Raw genomic sequence first — 2239 nt, 5'->3', positions numbered from 1 at the left:
CATCCAAGTTCTAGCTCAGCCCAACAGCACTTAACTTCGGTGATCTGATGGAAACCGGCATTTGCAAGAGAGTTCCACAGTAAAATTAAAATGCTGATTGTTGATTAGAGGGCTGTTTTCGCTAACCATGTGAAAGAAGCAATACAGGGCATACTAAAAAGCAAAAGGTTATGCAAACATTGAATAATATGCTGCTACAGGAATTGCACATGGCACTAGCACAAAATCATGCCCAGTGTTTTATGTAGGTCGCAATAGTAGGCTTGTTGGTTTTATAGTGAATTATAATGAGATCTGATTATAGGTGGTAATGATAAGATGATAAGGGAGCTCTTAAAACAGAATTTTTGAGTTTATTGACATGTGCAAGAAAAAAAGCCCAAGAATGTAAGATTTGCTAAGGAGATTGATAATGCATGCAAAAATCGTCAGTATCAGTGTCTCATCAAAACAAAGATATAACAGCAGCTATCAAGAAGTTCTCCCAGAAAGTCAAGTACCACAGTTCGATGGAAAAGTGTCATAATGAACCAGAGTTCTTAAATTTTTATCGTGTGAGAAATTGGCCACCTTAAAGTATGAGATGTTGAAGGTAAGACTTAGCTGAGCTGAGTCAGACCAGTGCAGGTAGTAATGGAAAGGATGGTCTCACACTCAGTGACAAAGAGGCAGTCAATGGCTCTGAGTACTATGGGACTTAACATCTGTGGTCATCAGTCCCCTAGAACTTAGAACTACTTAAACCTAAGTAACCTAAGGACATCACACACATCCATGCCCGAGGCAGGATTCGAACCTGCGACCGTAGCAGTCGTGCGGTTCCTGACTGAGCGCCTAGAACTGCTAGACCACTGCGGCCGGCTAAGAGGCAGTCATAACCAGGTAATCGACGGTTTTTCCCATGGAAGCTGGCGGCCAGGCTGAGCTTGTGGCCAACAGTGTGAAAGGGACAGTGCAAGAAAAGTGTATAGTGGTGGTGTTAGCCAGTTGTTGGAATATGGAGACATTCGAACATTCTTAATTCTGTAATAATCAGATAGTTCATCACAGCACAAATACAAGCATTTCAGAATATTTACAACACTAAGATGTGTTGTAGGAATTAATATTGTATGTATTTAAAAAATTATAGGAGTTAGACATGTGCAGCAAACGAATATTATCAAGGTACTCAATGATAATTAATAACTGCTGAATGCTGTATGATATCTTAATGAACAAGACTTCAGCGAAACCTTTGACACTATATTTCTTGCGAAGTGCAGTGCAATGGTTTCGTTCATTCCAGATGTCTCGCCAGGAGTGTGTCATGTTTGGCATGAGAAAGTCACAATGGGACAGGTGTTCTCAGGCATCCCCTAGGCTTCGGTATTAGATCCTATATCTTCGATATCAAAGATATTTCGTCAATTTTGTGGTACCACATGTATTCTGATCACCTCCTTATTGTAAGTGCAAAACCAACAAACCTGTAGACAGTTATCGAGGATCTCAAATCCGACCTGTGTGCACCATCAAAATGCATACCATGTATAGGATTAAAGCTCAATGTGTCCAATACCAAGTGGTACAATGGGTCATTCTAGGCTTGTTAACCCGAAATATCGGGAATCTCTACCATCCTTGACCATAAATTGGACAAATATCAGCTTCTATTCCTCAGCAAAGAGTTTTGGAGTAATAATAGATGAAAATCTACGTTAGACTCAGCAGTCAGCAAGAAGGTATCACTATCTCTCCATGCCCTACAAAAATATAAGAAGCTTTCCCTACTGACCTCAAAAAGAAACTTATACAAATACTTGTACTTCCACTTATTGATTACACGGATGTAATCCTGGAAAGTCTTTCTCAGGAAAGCTCATGACGCCTAGAACTGGTTATGAATGCCTGTGTTCATTATATCTTTGAAGTTCGACTCTTTGGTGATATTTCACCAAGTGCACAACTATCATGGCTGTGTGCAGATTGTCTTCTCTACTGTTTTATCAATCTACACTGTCCATCATATCCCCCCTGGACCTTAACACTCTTATCTGAACAACCTGACGGAAACATGCGTTCCCATCAGAGAAAAATCCATTCTGTTCCACTCCACTGTTCAGCCCTATCTCGAATTCCTTCTTTGCAGCAGGAACCTGACTTTGGAATAACATCTTGTCTTATATGAGAGAACTGAACAACATCTCCAGCTTCTAAAGACTGTTAATAACATATCTGCTAAAGCAACAATAACGAT

The sequence above is a fragment of the Schistocerca americana genome, chromosome 1 (genome assembly GCF_021461395.2).
Source record: "Schistocerca americana isolate TAMUIC-IGC-003095 chromosome 1, iqSchAmer2.1, whole genome shotgun sequence".
NCBI classification, from domain to species: Eukaryota; Metazoa; Arthropoda; class Insecta; order Orthoptera; family Acrididae; genus Schistocerca; species Schistocerca americana.
This window is presented reverse-complemented; position numbering follows the sequence as displayed.